This window comes from Muscardinus avellanarius, assembly GCF_963383645.1.
Source record: "Muscardinus avellanarius genome assembly, chromosome: 5".
Taxonomy (NCBI): Eukaryota; Metazoa; Chordata; class Mammalia; order Rodentia; family Gliridae; genus Muscardinus; species Muscardinus avellanarius.
The window spans coordinates 93,191,559-93,209,909 of NC_137790.1; positions in this window are offsets into that span (position 1 = coordinate 93,191,559).

The window sequence follows — 18,351 nt, forward strand, 5'->3', positions numbered from 1 at the left end:
ATCATCATCATCATCATCATCATTAAACATATTCTCTTCATAAAAATATTTGCTAGGTAATATCCCAATTCCAAAGATTTATCATATCAGAAAAAAGGTCACCAAATCGGGAACTTCTTGAAGAGACTATTTGACAAGTATCTGTGATAATCCAGGATTTTCACAGTCACTTGCAATGTAACTCCAGATAGTAAAAAGACTGTACTCAATTCATTCATACTACTGAGTTATATATGCAGCCTTTTTTAACTTTTATTTTATTTTCATACAGGGTCTCCCAAAGTTGCTCAGGCTGGCCTTGAACGTGGGATCCTTCTCCCTCAGCTTCTCAAGTCACAGAATTACAGGTGTGTGCCCCTGGACCCAGCAAGTATATAATTACATCCAATTCCAGTTACAATGACAGTCATCAAAAACACAAACAATAATAAATGCCACTGAGAATGTGTTAAAATAGGAATACTTATACACTATTGGTGGAATTATAAGTTAATTACAGCTGCTATGGAGATCAGTGTGGAGGTTTCTAGGAAGACTGGGAATTAAACCACCATGTAACATAGCTATACCACTCCTGGTTATCTTTCAAAAAGAACTGAAGTCATAATATTATGGTGATACCTACATATTCATGTTTATAACAGCATAATTCACCTTAGCCAAATTATGGAACCAACCTAGCTCTCCATCAACAGATGAATGAATGGATAATAAAAATATGATATATACACACATTAGAATTTTATTCAGTTATAAAGAACAAAATTATGACATTTTCAGGAAAATGGGTGAAACTAGAAACTATTATGTTGAGATTAGCCAGTCTCAGGAAGTGAAGAGTTGTATATTTTGTCTCATATGTAGAGAGAACTTTGGAAACAAAAGAAATTTCAGATAAAGTAGGGAAGAGTCCAGTGGAACAGTGAAGGGGGATTGCAAGAGGAAGGTGGTGGGAGGAGACTTGATAAGAGAAACAGTTTAAATCTCATAACATATGTGGAGGAGAAGAGGAAGGGGTGGGATCTGGAGGGAAGCACACCAAGTGCTGTGTGCATGTGAGTTCCATTCACTCTGAACTTCCTAATGATGCACAATTACATCAATAAAAGTATATTAAATAAAAACAGAGGAAAACACTATGTTTACATTATGATTTATATGTACACTGAAAGAGACTATAATATGCTGAAAGCCTGGAGAAGAATCAGGGTTTTTCTGTTAAATCTTTCGCATTGCTGAAATCACATACTCCCTCAGCCAATTTAACAACCCTTTTATGACAGATTGGCCAATTTGGGTGCCAGTGTTTATTAATAATATTGAATTTATTTTATTCCTTTTAAAGACAAATATAAACTCATAATTTCTTCCTACATGCCAGTGAATTTTCTTATATGTTATGACTTGTGAGCACCTACCTTGGAATTCACTGGTTAGATACATATCAATTGTGAGCTACTAAAAAAAAGTTGAACAAAGCCTGTATACAAATCTGTTTTTTTTTTCAAAAATAGCTATGAGGAAATAGCATGTTAGAACAAATTTAAAAACTCCTAAGCAGGCCGGGTGTGGTGGCGCACGCTTGTAATCCCCACACTTGGGAGGCAGAGACAGGAGGATCGCGCAGGTTCGAAGCCAGCCATGCGCGCTGGCTTAGCAGACCCTGTTTCCAAATAAAAATGTAAAAATAGGTCTGGGAGTGTAGCCCGGAGTTAGAAGGGCTTCCAGGAACCCCAGTACCACCAAAAATAAATAAATAAATAAATAAATAAATAAATAAATATTCCTAAGCAATAAACGATTTTAGTTGATAAACTGTCATGAATGCCATGGATTTTGTTATTCTAGACGCAGTGTTGATTACAAACCCTGCAATCACAGCCATGAGCACAAAATAAAAGTAGCTCGTGCTAACATGGAAATTGAAGAAATGCAATGTTATCATGGTGTAACAGAATCACTTAAACTATAATCTTAAATGTTTCATATCAACAGAAGGTAGAAAAGTTTAGCTGGTTTTTAAATAAGGCAAAAATAGCTATATTTAGGTACTCTGAATTCTTGGCAAGTGAATTGTACTGTAGAGCCATACCTTTGCTAAGAACTAAATTCTTGACAATCAACCCTTTTATTTTATTTTAATGATTTTTAATTTAATGCATTGTAACTTTACATCATATTGTGGTACAGAGTGTCAGAAAAATACATGCACACAAGTCTTGCTGGCTCCCCACGGGGTCCTCCCCTCAAATTTGTCTAGTGGAATTTCGTTCATTTATGAACTATGCAAGCATCTCCAAGAGTCTTCAGCAGAGGGCGCCCCTGAGGCATAGAAGACCGTTGACCACATCCTTAAAGGGATCTACACACCTGCCCTTTTTCAGTTCTTGCTTTACTTTTTATGGTGTTTCTGTCTTGCCTTTTTCTTCTATATTGTCATTTTTTAACATCCAAAGGTCTGCCTGTATGAAACATCCTAAAGTCCATTTCTCATTTTCTAATTTTCTGATTCAAATCAGTTTGGCTTTAGAGCAAATTAGAAATATTCACTGAGGACTAGACGGTTTTAATTACTGGCATTAGATCTACTATATGAGTAGAGGGTGTGACTGTTATGACTGGGTGTTGGAATATACATCAAAATCACTTCGCATTCTTGTTTTGGCTCTGGGATGGGTGAGGAGGCCAGAGGCCCAGGCTTCGGATATGAACTGTCCCTTGAACACGGAGTGTTCTCTGTCCTCACCTGTGGCTTTGTGTCAGTGGATTCCTTCAAAACTGTCATGATTCTAGGTTGATTGCTAAGCCATAACTCTTATAGGATAATCATATTTCCTGTTTTTACGGTTTGTCAGATTTTCTTCTCAGAATACGGGATTTGGAAAAACATTAAAACATCCCAAGGTATACAAGAATTCTTCATTGAAATACAAAGTTTTTGTAGTTTGCTTAGTCTAAAACAGAATTACAGAATACTAACTGACTACAGTTTGCTTCTTTTTGACTTCTAGAAACTCAGAATGATTTCTTAAATTTTTTGCTAAAATAAAGAAGTAAATGAATAAAATACTAAATGAATAAAATAAAATGTGTTAAAATTTTGTCTCAGAATAATTTATTATTATTTGAGTATTTACCAAAATGAGAGTTGACAGTGTCTACTTGTTAGTCAAAGTACCTTTTATTTTTTTTTTTTGACACTGTTCTGTCCTTTTTATATTTTTGTTTGTTTATTTATTTATTTATATATTTATTTATTTATTTATTTTTGTGGTACTGGAGATGGAACCCAGGGGCATTCTACTTCTGAGCTACACCCATATCCCTATTTTTTATTCTTTATTTTGAAACAAGTTCTCACTGTGTTGCAAAGGGCCTCATTAAGTAGCTGAGGCTGTCCAGGAACTGTGGTCCTCCTGTCTTAGCCTCCCAAATGCTGGGAATACAAGTGTGTGCCACCATTCCTGGTTCAAAGTACCTTTTAAAATCAACTTTTTTTTTTTTTTGGTGGTACTGGGGTTCCTGGAAACCCTTCTACCTCCGGGATACAATCCCAGACCTATTTTATATGTTTTTAAGTTGGAAACGGGGTCTCTTAAACCAGCAAGGCTGGCTTGGAACCTCCGCCATCCTCCTGTCTCCGCCTCCCAAGCGTGAGGTTTACAAGCATGCACCGCCACGCCCGGATATCAACTTTTTTTTTTTCAACTTTGAAATTATTTTAAGACTTGTTTTTAAGAAGTTTCAGAAATGTATTCATTACATAGAATATTCCTAGTAATGCTTTATACTATTTTCTGGGGGGGTGCTTTTTTATTTTGTTTTTTGATTTTGGTACTGGGGATTGAAATCAGGGACATTCTACCTTTGAGCTACACCCTAACCCTTTGTATTTTTATTTTGAAACATGGTATCTCTGAGTGGCTGAGAGTCTCACTATTTTGCTGAGGCTGGCCTTGAATCTGCAACTCTCCTGTCTCAGCCTCCCAATCACTCAGCGTGTGCCATCATGCTTCATGTGCTAGTTTACTAATATACTAGTATTTTAAAGTTTTCAAATTTTTCTTCGTAACTGAACTTAAGTATGTGAACAACACCTAGAAGTAAATAAGCCAAGTGCTGTCATTATTTTACAGATGAGAAGACTAAACTATAGGAAGACCATGACTAAACAACTGATAAGGCCACACAGTCTGCTTGTAATTGGAAAAACTAGAAGTGAATGTTGGATCTAGGCCAGTTTTAATTTTCCTTTCAATATGCTATCTTGGGGCACAGTTTCTAGAACTTGAAATATGAAAATACATGCTTAATAACTAAATTCTGTGTGTATGCATGTTCCTGTCACTCTAAATTTCATTATGATGTGAGATTATAATACATTAATAAAAGTGTTTAAAAATTTACTGATTGATTGATCCCCTGAGTGATTGATTGATTGACAAGGAAACAAGTCTTATCTAAGGTAAGAAGAGATGGCCATGGCTCTGGAGAGGCCCTGGGATGGGCCTGGGCATCTTCATTCTTAGCTGCTCTTAGGTCTTGCTTCTACTGTCCAAGAGATTGGCCCAGGAATACTCTTCCCCAATAGTGGCAGAAGTAGCTGCTTTCTGTGAACAAACTCTCCATTTAACTAGAATTATGGAAAGACCAGCAGAGGTATGGCAAAGGGAATGATTTTTCTATTAAGTAGGCTGAAAAACTGCTCAAGAGTCAGATTTCTTTGGCTCCCCGTCCATGAGGACAAAGAACACTGGAACAGATAAGGAATTCTACCTTGTGTCTTTGGGAGAGGTCTTTAGATGATGTAGCACATACCAATACATAGAACACTTTAAAATCACCATCCTTTGTCCCTAGAAGCTAATTCCCTTTTTTATTTAGCATAGGACATATCCTAGAAACTTAGGAAAGGACATGCTACAATATTAAGAATTCTATAATTAATGTTGGCCAGATTTGAATTTAAATCCTTTACTTTTTCAGGGTCTAATTAAAGTCAGACATTATTGCGAGTGGAATGAGACATTTTCCTGACCAACCGTATATTAATGGTTTAACGTGTAAGGATTTTATGTTAAAAGTTTAAAACATATTTGGAATAATGCGTTTTCCCTTTGAAGTCAGAAAGAGTGAAAAGTTATCTTGCCTTAACATAAAAGGAAATCACCTTTGATAAAAAGTGGCCTTATTAGGACAGATATTATTTTTATCTATATAATTCCCAGTAGCTTTAAAATAGACTGCAAGATTGTAAATATAATTCTCAACCCTATACCAAGATAACTGCTCTAGCTTAGTGGCCTGTGTTTCTAAGTTATAAATTCAGTTTAGATCACATTTTTTTTAGCTGTCAAGTTGAACTGTTTGGGGAATGACATTAATATTTTTAGATAGCTTTGTGGCACAATTGTTATGATGAAATTGTGTATTGGCATGGACCTGGTGTTTAATTTCAGTGTTTACTTGGGCTAGGAAATGTAGTTTAATATATGTCCTAGATAACTTATAATTACCTAATTATTAGAAATTTCTCTAGAAAAGAATTATTGTGCATTTTTAGTTAGTATTTTTTCAAATTTATAAATTGTGTGCCAGCAAGTTTACTTTATACTTAATAATTCAAGGGCTTTTACCTATTATTTTATTGTATCTTAACATGACTATCACAAGCTTCATTGTATTTCAAAGTTACACATCAATGTTAATTAAAAACAGCATTTGTTATAAAAATTAAATCCAAAAAAGAAATGCATAATCTCTGGAATGTATAAGCTCTAAAAATTAAAAAGCAAATTTCCAGAACTACTCTTTCATATAAGAATATGCTTCAAATTTCACAAAGAGGAAAATATCATTTGGATTATTTAAAATCTAACTCATATTGAATGCAATCATTAGGCATAAATAAAATAGCAAAAATGCTGTAATATGAGCTTTACATTTTTGTGTTAAATAAAAGTGTTTTTATGCTTATACAAACTTATAATCTTTTTCTATTCCATGTCTTCTCTGATATTAAAAGAAGGATCAAAATCTGCTTTTTTCCCTCTGTTTTGTCAAGATAGAAATAATCCTGAAACAAAGGGGCAAAAAATAAATAAATAAAACTAAGGTCAAAGCCAAGTGTACTAAAAAAGAAAGCTGAATATAAATTATCAAATGCTTGCATCTCTGGATGCGGTTGTCTTGGGTAGTCGTTTAATTGTCATTCATTTCTGTATTCTTCCTGAAAGAGATGGCCAGTTCACTTTAAGAAGTCTTGAACCATCACAAAGCCCTTAGATTTAGGCCCAGTAGACTGAATGGAATATAGGAATTCTCAGAAATATGAACCTTAAGCTCTAATTGGGGCAATTTACCTTTTGATTGTCATCAACAGCAAATCTGAAAGTTAGAGCTTTTAAAACTACTGTTTGCTGTTAGCAGCTCAGGGTTTAAGTTTCCTTCCAACTTGCCCTAAACTAAAACAGTCCTCCCAAATCCCAAGTAAGTGTATCCAGGAGAGCATAAGGCAGAACTAAATTTTTCTGTTGAAGAACTTATCACTACTCCAAACTCAAGGACCCCTAAAGAAGCCTGCCAAACTACCTTGTGGCTGCCCTCTCCCACCAGGAGAAGAGATAAAAATGGGAGATTACAAAGCACACAGCAGTGCATGAAGAGTGTGTGTGTGTGTGTGTGTGTGTGTGTGTGTGTTTAACCCAGCACTTTGTCTTATTTGCATGAGCACAAACTGCTTTCAACTTAATGCCAGAGAAAAAGGCAACATCCCTGCGATGCCCTGCTGAAAAGCTCGCTGTATATGTTTGATAATGGATTTTAGTTCATTGTCATGTATTTCACTCTTCATCAGCAGGAGCACTTCAGGGTAAAGAAACAGGCTTTTACCACACTGGAACAAAAGCTATATAAGGGGAAAAAAATCCTGAGCAGATGGAATATTATTTGCATTTTCACAAATAGTGCTTTTTAGCACAATTCATATTTCTCTATTGTGAGCTAAAGTAAGCCAGATGTGTCTACAGCATGCTGCAGGCGAGGAAGCGGCTTTCTGTTTGTCAGGCTCAGAGGTCCTAACCTTCTGATATCTTTGTACTTGTATATCCATTAGTTTTATTTCAGTTACTTATCAGGAGGAAAAAGAAGAAAATGGCAGTAGGTACTTATGAAGATCATGCATAGAGGGCCAAATGAACTATTTTTGATTTTCATGAATGAGGATCAAATAGGTTTCAGGTATCTGTCCATGTAGAGGTCTAGATATGATGTAAAATTAAAATGCAGAATAAGTGTGATAAATGTCAGTTCTCCATGATTACATTAAACAATCTTGACATGTAACTTTTTCTTAACTATTTGTGAAACAAAAAAATTCACATACAATATGACATAATTAGAGTAGAAATTTAGGTCTGAGCTGGATGTGGTGGTGTATACCTGTCTAATCCTAGTACTTGGCAGGCTGAGACAGGAGGATCAAAAGTTTGAGGCCAGCCTCAGGAACTTAGTGAGACCTTCAGCAACTTAGTGACCCTGTTTCAAAATAAAAAATAAAATGAAGGAGCTGGGTGTGGTGACACACACTTGTAATCCTAGCATTCAGGAGGCCGAAACTGGAGGATTGCGGTTCGCAGACAGATTCAGCTACTTAGTGAGGCCCTTTGCAACTTAGTGAGACCCTGTTTCAAAAAAAAAAAAAAAGAAAAAATAGGGCAAGGGATGTAGCTAGCTTGGAGGTTGAATGTCCCTGAGTTCCATCCCAGACCTGAAAAAAAAAAAAAAAAAAAAGAAGGGCTGTGGATGGAGGCAGAATATCCCTGGGTTCAATCTCCAGTACCCAAAACAAAATAAAACAAAACCTAAAATCAAGCCAAACAAACAAAATGAGTGGTTTACTCTGTGTGTGTGTGTGTGTGTGTGTGTGTGTGTGTGTGTGTGTGTGTGTGTGTGATCCTGGGATGGAACTTAGGGGCATTCTACCTCTGAACTATATCCCAAGACCTCTTTCATTCTTTTATTTGTAAACAGGCTCTCACTATATTACAGATGGCTTCATTAAGTTGCTGAGGCTGGCTGCAAACCTTTCATCCTCCTATTTCAGCCTTTAAATACTGGGATTACAAGTGTGTGCCACCATCACCAGCATGAGTGGGTTTTTAAAATATCCTTTTATTGATGCAATGTAAATGAGTGGTGTTTTTAAAGGTGGCTAGAAACTATTGTATTGGTTAACATTTATTTATTTTATTTTTAAACACATATTTTATTTCCAGATATATATACATACACACACATATAAATATATGCATATATATATATATATATATATATTGTGTGTGTGTGTGTGTGTGTGTGTGTGTGTGTGTGTGTGTAGTACTGGGGGTGGAACCCAGGGGCTTTTCTACCTCCAGGCTATACTCCCAGGCCTATTTTATACTTTATTTGGAAACAGGGTCTCACTAAGTTGCTGAGAGCCTGGCTTCAAACCTGTGTGATCCTCCTGTCTCAGCCTCCCAAACACTGGGATTACAAGCATGCGCCACCATGCCTGGCTCAATTTACAGGTTATATATAATGTTTTTTTTTTTCTTAAATAAAAGTGTGTGCTTGCTCATCTTTCATGCTGATAGTGAAATAGTGGTTGTTTTTCATCTCTATTAATGATGGGAAAAAAGTGACTGTTCTCTACTTGGGTCAACCCAGAGATGACAAAGTAAACCAAGAGCCATCTTTATTAATACTTGAGATAATCTCATTCAATTTCTAGCTCTGGGCTAGACATTGAGGCTATACAAATAATATGATTGTTATAGTTAGATATATAATGTCCCTTAAAGAGCTCATTTGATGTTTGAAGCAGATGTAATTGAGCCATGGGGATTGTAATTCCACAAGTGGATAAATCCACTATAATAGACTTACCTGGGTGGCACTCAGTAGACCTTTAGGGTGTGACTAGAGGTGGTCTCTGGGGCCTTGGGGATTATATAAAGAGTTCCTCTTTTCTCTGCATGCTCCCTCCTTCTGGCTCTGCAATGTAAAGGGCACAGCCCATGTGCTCTCCTTCAGCCTCAGCCCTCCACTGTGCGCTGAGAGCCGTAGTCACCATCCTCACATGGACTGAGTCCCAAACTGTTAGAAAATAAATCTTTCCTCTAAGTTATGTGGTCAGATATTTGGTTTATGACTGCAATAATGCTGATGGATATGATGATAAAACACTTTTTTTCTCAAGGAGTTTACAATCTAGTCTGGAAGAGACCAAGAAACAATGAAACTAAACATAAACAAACATATCAAGAAAAATAGGTTATGATAAAATACATTATACTACAGTTCATATTGAACCTTTCCATACCATACAATGTGATGCCATAATATACAATGAGTGCCTATAATGGGATGCCAGGGGAGCAGGAGGGGAATATTACACAGATCTGGGGGGTGCAGAAAGCCTCCTAGAGAAAGGGCAATATGTGCCTTCAAAAAACATGATTTTACTGACTGGACAATCATCCACTGTGCTATAATTTGTTGTGACATTTCCCTTTTTAAGAACATTTAGGTTATTTTTTATGAATATAAATACTATACCAAGAACATACTTTTATGCAATACTAGCCTTGGATTTTTTCCCCTTAGGATAAATAAATTCCCAGATGAACCAAAGGACATAGAAAACCTAAACTGATCAATAGCGAGCAAAGAAATAGAAACAGCAATAAAAATTCTGCCACTAAAGAAAAGCCCGGGTCCAGATGGGTTTCCCGCTGAATTCTACAAAACTTTCAGAGAAGAACTAAACCCAAAACTCTACAAGTTGATCTGTGAAATTGAAAGAGATGAAAATTTTAAGCTCCTTCTATGAAGCCAGTATCACATTAATACCAAAACCAAATAAAGATACCTTGAAAAAGAAAATTATAGACCTCATTGATGAACATAGATGCAAAATTTCTAAACAAAATGCTAGCTATGTGCACTCAAAACCATATCAAGAAAATTATACACCATAACCAAGTTGGTTTCATCCCAGGAAAGCAAGGCTGGTTCTACATATATAAATCAATATATGTTACTCACCACGTAAATAGAACTCAGAACAAAAATCACATGATCATATCAATAGACACTGAAAAAGCATTTGACAAAATTCAACACCCATTCGTGTTAAAAAAACACTGCAGAAAATTAGAATTGAAGGGACGTATCTCAACATCATTAAGGCAATATACAATAAACTGACAGCCAATATCATATTGAATGGGGAAAAAACTGCAAGAATTCCCTCTAAAATCAGGAACAAGACAAGGATGCCCACTATCACTACTCCTTTTCAATATAGTCATCGACACTCCTGCCAGAGTAAAAGGACAAGGAAATATATTAAAAGGAATTCAAATAGGAAAAGAAGAATTAAAATTATCTTTGTTTTCAGATGGCATGATTCTAGATCTAGAAGACCAAAAATCTCAACCAAAAAACTACTGGAACTATTAACCAGTTCAGCAAAGTAGTGGGATACAAAATCAACCTAAAGAAATCAGTAGCTTTTCTATTTGTCAATCATGAGTCCACAGAGAAATAAATACAGAAAGTTTCATTCACAATAACCTCAAAACCAATAAAATACCTAGGAATAAACCTAAGTGTCCATCACTAGATGAATGGATTACAAAATTATGGGAAATTCTACTCAGCGATTCAGCAATAAAGAAAAACAAAATTACATCATTTGCAAGAATATGGAAAGACTTGGAGAACATTATGTGAAGTAAGATTAGCTAGTTATAGAAAGTGAAGGGTCATAAGTTTTCTCTAATATGTGTGAGCTAGGGAATATTTAGGATGCCATAGGGACTGCTGAAAATGGGAGAGAAATTTCAGTGGAGCCAGGGAGATCTAAGGGTAGGGGAGGAGGAAGAATGAGTTTCACTAATGGAAATACTACCATAGACTATATGTATACATGTAAATATACCAATGTCAATCTGGTATTTGGTATTGGGAGGGAGGAAAATGGGGTGGGGCCACCAAGAACCGTATGCATGTATGTCATTGTCAACATGATTTACATTATGATGTGAGACTAATGCATCAATAAAAGCATAAAAAAGAATAAATTCCCAGAATTGAACTTGCTACATCAAAGTTACTCCCATCTTTAAGTCTCTTAATAGATAATGCCAAAGTGACCATGTGTGTGTGTACACATATATCTATCCACTCATTTATATATGTAAACATATATAACACATATAAAAACATATTCATATGGATGGATATATGATTTTTGAGTGTTCCCCAAAAACTCATGTTGAGAGTTCCTAGAAAACAAACATTTTAGATTTTTTTTTGTGTGTGTGTAGTACTAGAAATTGAATCTAGGGGCATCATACCTCTGAGCTACACTTCCAACTCTAAAATATTTTATTTATTTATACTAAAATAGAGTCTCACTAAGTTGTTGAGGGCCTTGCTAAGTTGCTGAGGCTAGTCTTAAACTTGCAATCCTTCTGTTTCAGCCTCCTCAAGTACTGGGATTACAGATGTGCACCATTACACCCAGCTTCAGAAAAATATCTTTATTCAGAGATATGTATCGAGATTTGAGAGGAAAAAGAAAACATGACATTTGCTTTGTTATCAATTCTAAATGGCTGAGATGCACTTGTTGCCATTAATGAATAAGTCTTGATGTCTCTATGTACCAATGGAACATGCAGCACCTATCATAACCCAGCAGAGTGGGGATGGTGAGAGAGATCTATCCTGAAAGAAGTTCATCACTCTGATCTTTTCTATGGAAAACAAATAAGACAGTATGTGGACAATTTCTTGACTTTTTATCTATTCATATATAAGCAGCACAAATTTCTGGAGTGATTTTTAGGAACCAGATACTGTGTTAAAAATCAGAGATATGGCCGGGTGTAGTGGCTCACACTTGTAATCCCCGCACTTGGGAGGCTGAGACAGGAGGATCACACAGGTTGGAAGCCAGCCTCAGCTACTTAGTGAGGCTCTCAGCAACTCAGTGAAGACCCTGTCTCCAAATAAAGTATAAAATAGGTCTGGGAGTATAGCCCGAAGGTAGAAAGCCTCTGGGTTCCACCCCCAGTACCACACACACACACACACACACACACACACACACACCCCAGAGATATGAAAATAAATGGCATAAGACCTACATCAGAGTTGTCTGGCAGGTTGAAACAGATTTATAAACAAATATATATATACCATTAGTCTTACATTTTCTATATGTTAGTCACTTTATTCTGAAAACACCCCATTCTCTCTCTGCCCTTTTATTTTACACAGAAGAAAACCTGGATCAAAAGAATTAGGTAATTTTTTTCTGGCCACATAACCAGTGCCTGTGGGGTGGAAATTTAGCCCAGATCTGTATGAGGTCTAAAGTCTGCTTTGGTCCCCAGGGCTATGGAATAAGAATATTATAAGAACTATAGTAAGAACATTATTGTACAAATCCCCAGAGGCCAGGCACAAAGGTTGAAGTGTTCAGTGCTACTAGAGGTTGAAGAATGGAACCCAGCAAAGCCTCGTGGAGATACTGTGATTTCATAGTGTCATTTCAAATGACTATACAGTTATCAGGGGGACAAAGGGAAAAGAACACTCCAAGTTAAGGGATTACTATGAATAAAGACCCGCTCTTTAAATGTCGATGTTTTAGAATAGAGAGTATCTATCTTCCACCATTTTTTACTTCTCACATTATGGGCTGTGAAGAATCTCATCCACTCCAGAGACTGTAAACATTGGTATAAATATACAACCCTCAAGTCTATGTGTTTATCGTGACCTTTCTATGGATCTGCAGAACTGTATTCTTAACAACCCTCTGATGACTCCACTTGGATCTTCAATAAGCACTTCAAATGAAATGTGATTTGTTCCTTTCCAGCCAAGTTTTCCTCCTGCACTACTTAAGTAAACCTGATTTTAGAATCTTCTTAGACTTCTTAGTGTTCCTCAACATTTAAAACACTTTGAAAAAAATCTTCGGGAATTATTGCTTCTCTTTCTTAAATATTTCTGGAATCTTTTACCTTCTGATCCTCACTGCTACTACTGCCTTGCTTCAGGCTTTTATTATTTCTCACCTAAAGTATTGCTTTCTAATGTTGCAGGAGAGTATGGCATAAAGATGGTTACAAGAAAAGAAACTGGGCTTTAGAATTGACCAAAACTTGAGAATATTATTTCTAATTCCTAATATTTAACTACATTTTAACCAGTTACCTAAATATTTGATATATTTTTTTTCCTTTGTAAAATGGGCATTTACTTTTCTGGGTTACTATATAGTTTGATCAATTTTTTTCTTCCTTCCTTCTTTTCTTTCTTTTTTTGGGATGGGGTACTAGTGATTGAACCCATTCGAGCTACACTTGGAGCTTTGTTTTAGTTTTTATTTTGAAACAAGGTCTCACTAATTTGCTAAGAGACCTGCAAGTTGTTGAGATTGGCCTTGAATCTCCAATCCTCCTTTCTCAGCCTCCCAAGTACTGGGATAACATGCTTGGCTACCATATAGATTTTTTTTTTTTTTTTTTGGTGGTGCTGGGGATTGAACACAGGAGCATTCTACCTCCAAGCTACACCCCTAGCTCAATTTTTTATTCTTTATTTTAAAACAGGTTCTCACTAAATTAGAGAGGCTGGCTGAGAATCCGGATCCTCTTGTCTCAGCCTTCCAAGTACTGGGATTACAAGTGTGTACCACCACGACTGGCTACTATATAGATTTAATATGATAATGTACATGAAATATCTAGCACCATGTATAGTATACAATAAATTTCAAAAAACAACAACTATCTCTTCTATTAGGACATTTTTCCATTGAGGAAAAGAAATGCAAGTCCAAATGAGCTTAAACAAATGAAAGTTCAAATGAGCTTAAACAAATAAAAAAAATCCTGTTGATACAAATAACGGAGGATTTCAAGACCCAATGATGCAAAGCAGAAGCAATGTAGACAGAACTCTGCCTTTCTTTCTTTCTTTCTTTCTTTCTTTCTTTCTTTCTTTCTTTCTTTCTTTCTTTCTTTCTTTCTTTCTTTCTTTCTTTCTTTTTTTTGCAATGCTGGGGTGGAACCCAGGGACATTCTACCTTCAAGTTACACCCTCAGCCCTATTTTTTATTCTTTATTTTGAAACAGGGTCTCACTGAGTGCCAACAGACCTCACTAAGTAGCTGAGGATGTCCGTGAACCATGGTCCTGTCTCAGCTTCCCAGATGCTAGAATTACAAAGCGTGCACCACCATGCCTGGCTCTGCCTTTCTTATTCTTGCTCACCTCTATTTTTCTCATGTCTCAGTTTCAATTTCACAGACTTTTTCTGTGTTGAAAATTCTTTAGACTACATCTTTAGATTACACAGTCTGAAAGAATCCCTGTATTAGACATCAGGTAAAAACTCAGATTGGTTCTACTCAAGTCTGTGTCCCTTTCTTGCTGTGTCTCACCAATACCTCCCACCCCCTCCTTACATACTGAGTTTTCCCTCTTCTTGCCTTTGCTCAACATTTTGTTTTGTGTAGACTAACCATTTTCTCCATGTCAGCTTAGAGGTGGCTAACCTGTCTTTTTAAATGGCAATAGAATCCATCCTTTTGTTTTACTCAGAACCCTCGTCCTTTGAGAATCTGCTTCTTTTCCACTGCAATTCTGTATGTTGGGAGACTTACCAATTACTGAAGCACCCCAGGTCTAGTCACATATCCCAGGCCTGACAAGTCATTTTGCTTATAGCCACAATTATTTGTCCAAGGATAAGCAAGTAACCCAAGCAGTGCCAATTGGAATCCTTCCTAGATTGAAGGTAGACAAGAGACACTCTTTCCTTCTGTATCATTAATCTGGAGTGGTGTTAGCCCAAAGACACCAGTGACCACATTGTCCAACACACAGAGAAAGCCTATATGCAATAAAAGGCAATGAGGTTGATATGCGAAGGCCTCTAGGAGGCCTTGACTGTGTTCTTATAGATCTCTTTTGTTATACTGGTTTTGGTCTGCTTTTTAGAGGTACACATAAGTATTTACCGATCCCACCAGGTTCATTAATTAAGCAATACTGGCCGGGTGTTTTTCTTCTGGACCGTGCTAGACTAGGAGCCTCACTCCTACCCACTTAGCATGGGGTCTTGGATATAGTATAGCTTTGCTAAATGTTTATTGAATTGACTTGCAGAAGGCCATTAAAAACAGAAATTTCTTCCTACTATGTTCATGTGCTTCTCTTTTCATTCTAGACTTTGCATTGACAATTAAACCATAAATAACTTAAAATATTTCACCAAAAATGTAAGTTTTGAAAAGTAGATGTGAACAACTAAAGAACATGAGCTAAATTTGAGACAGAAAGAGGTTACATTTTCAAATAATTAACTCGAGTCATTTCTGTGTCTCACCTCTAAATAGCAGGTACAAATTGGTTTATTTGCATTTTCTTGGTTAATTACACATTTTGGAATGATCTTTCCATGTGGAAGTCATTGATAACAGGATCTAATTCCAGAGACCAAAGTGCCATTAGTTTCATTGAATTGAAGCATTTTCAGAGGTTGGAGTCAAAGCCTGGGAATTAGAAATCATGGGTCTTAATTACATCTTGGTCACAGATTGGTTGTTTTCTTGGAAGCACACAACCTCAAAAAATCCAACTGCTTGTAAAATGGAGATGTGAATATTTGCATCTTTCAATATCAGACCTTTATGTGGTTGGCTCAATGAAATATTACCTATAAGTATGTTTGAAGTCTTACAATGCTGTTCATTACTTTTCTAAGCAGTTAAATTGAGAGACATTTTTGGTACCATGGACCAATAGGTAAATGAAACTATGCTCTTTTCTGCTCAATTTCTGTTTGCTTTGATTAAGTTTTCTGATCCAGTGGTGTCCAAAGTCTAGTTCTTTGTAAAGAAGTCACAGGAATAGGAAATGGAAGGAAGCTGACTTAAACTGGGTGCCTACTTTATATTACTTGGGTTGGGTTAGGCTCTTTACTTACCTTTAATCCACAGAAAATGTTTAGGAGGTTGAAGATACAGTTTACTCATGACACATTTTACACATGATGTATCTGTATGACCCTGTGTACTCTGCATGCTATGTTTTCTGTATAATTATGACATAAAAATAATCTTTTTGGTTTTGGAAGACTAGGGCATTTATTTATAGCTTTTTTTTTTTTGCAGTACTAGGGATGAAACTCAGGGGCATTCTACCTTTGAGCTACACCCCCAGCCCTATTTTTTTTTATTCTTTATTTTGAAATAGGGTCTCACTGAGTTGTAAAGAGCTTCACTAAGTAGCTGAGGCTGTCCTCGAACTGCGATCCTCTTGTCTCAGCCTTACAAATTCTGTATTTCTAGCTTTTAATAAAAACGAAGCACCCATCATGGGTATCTTATAAAAAGTAATGATACACATTTTATGGTTCATTATTGTCAACTGTAAGGGGATCTTTGGACGCTAGGCTGTGTTTTTCTCTATCAGAGCAGCTCATAAATATAGAAAGTTGTCTCTAGAGTTTGTCTCTTGATGGGACTCCAGGATGTTGTGGGCTGGCATTCTCAAACTGCAGTTGAGACATCAGATTCACTTGTGGAGCTTGATGAAAAGAATGAATGTTGGATCCATTTCAGATGCTTCTGAAGTTGTGTGCGTGTGTGTATTTAAAATCTCCTCTGGGATTGGTCTCAGTGATCTGAGATTGATAGAGTCTGTTGGGGGAAAATAAGCCAGTTTGGTGGAGGTATATGGGTATAGAAAACCCTATGAAACCTAGTTTCTCTTTATAGTAACCAGAGTCCCTAAAATCACTTTATAGCTGCAGATATTTCTAAACTGGTTTTAAGACCTATTTATTTTTCATAATAACCATTTGGCGTTATGACCTGGCAAAGTCATTTCTTGTCCTGACATGTGCTTGTCTCTCATTCTGGAGTAGGTTGGAGGCAAAATAGTTAACGGAGGTGAGGAGGCAGTACTCCAGGCGAATACTGAAGCGGTTAGAGCGAGAATCCTTTGGCAATAAGCCAAGAACCTACCACGAAGGAAGGAGGCTGCACCCCATTCAACCACCAGATAAGACGGGATAAACCTTCATGTTTTACTTGGCCAGTTCACAATGTGCCACTTGAAAGGAAGCAAGCCTGTCGGGCTTGTGTCTGCATTATCTGAAGTCCTCCATGCTGCTCCCTCCCCCAGCCTCCATTGTGTTAGAAGAGCATGACTTGTTGGGGCAGCGAGGCTCAACCAGCAAGGAGAGTGGGTCTGGGAGGATTATGGTAAAGAGCAGTGAGGCTCAACTAATGTGGGGAGTGGGGAGAGCAGAGAGAGGCATATCAACACAATCTCTGCTTTGCCTCACAAGACCAAATTCAGCTGAGAAGCCAAGTCAGAGTTTGGTGTAATGACTCTATTGGCAAAAGACAGCAAGAGTTGTCTTAAAGCTGGTTTGCTTTGGGCTCAGAAAAAAAGTGTTAGAAGGAGGTGAATACTGCTGGGAGTTGTGGCTTGTAATCCTAGCATTTGGGAGACAGACAGAAGGATCGAGGTTTGTGGCCAGCCTCAGCTACTTATTGAGGCCCTTTGCAACTCAATGAGACCCTGTTTCAAAATAAAGGGTAATAAAAAAAAAGACTGGGGTGTAGCTTGAAGGTAGAATGCCCTTGGGTTCTATCCCAAGTACTGTAAAAAAGGAAGTGAATAACATTTCCTTAATTTTATTTATCAGAGAGAGGTGCGTGCGTGTGTGCGCGTGCGTGTGTGTGTGTGTGTGGTGTGTGGTGTGTGGTATGTGTTTGTGTATGTGGTGTGTGGTGTGTGTGTATGTGGTGTGTGTGTGTTTGTGTATGTGGTGTGTGTGTTCGTGTATGTGGTGTGTGTGTGTGTTTGTGTATGTGGTGTGTGGTGTGTGATGTGTTTTCGTGTATGTGGTGTGTGGTGTGTGATGTGTGTTCGTGTATGTGGTGTGTGGTGTGTGATGTGTGTTCGTGTATGTGGTGTGTGGTGTGTGATGTGTGTTCGTGTATGTGGTGTGTGGTGTGTGATGTGTGTTCGTGTATGTGGTGTATTTGTGTATGTGGTGTGTGGTGTGTGTGTATGTGGTGTGTGTTTGTGTATGTGGTGTGTGTTTGTGTATGTGGTGTGTGTGTATGTGTGTGTGGTGTGTGTTTGTGGTGTGTGTGTGGTGTGTTTGTGTATGTGGTGTGTGTGTATGTGTGTGTGGTGTGTGTTTGTGTATGTGGTGTGTGTGGTGTGTGTGTGTGGTGTGTGTTTGTGTATGTGGTGTGTGTATGTG